Genomic DNA, 358 nt, shown 5'->3' with positions numbered 1-358 from the left:
TGTGATTCCTGGCACTGGAAGAGCAGCCCAAGCATCACCCTCTCCCAGTGTCTCAAAACATTTAATTGCAATGATTTTACCCTCCCCCGGGGAGGTGGGGGGGGCGCTGCTGACCCCCCAAGAAACAAAATGAATGGCACAGCCAGCAGGAGTGACCCCCTTTTTCCTGCCAGAAGGGAAAGGAGCCTGTGCTGGAGCTGGGGTGGGTGCAGGCCCACTCCTCATTTTCTGCTGAGTTGGGTGATTCCCTTCCCCACTCCACTGCAGACCTTAAGGCAAAACCTGGTTGCAGAGGGGGCTGAGATGACCCAGAAATCTGGCTGTGTGGGCTGGGGGGCCCTGCTGTGCACCCCCCCCC

Source organism: Chaetura pelagica, unplaced genomic scaffold (genome assembly GCF_000747805.2).
Source record: "Chaetura pelagica isolate M959 unplaced genomic scaffold, ChaPel_1.0 scaffold1126, whole genome shotgun sequence".
Classification (NCBI taxonomy): Eukaryota; Metazoa; Chordata; class Aves; order Apodiformes; family Apodidae; genus Chaetura; species Chaetura pelagica.
Note: the sequence above shows the minus strand (reverse complement) of the source record.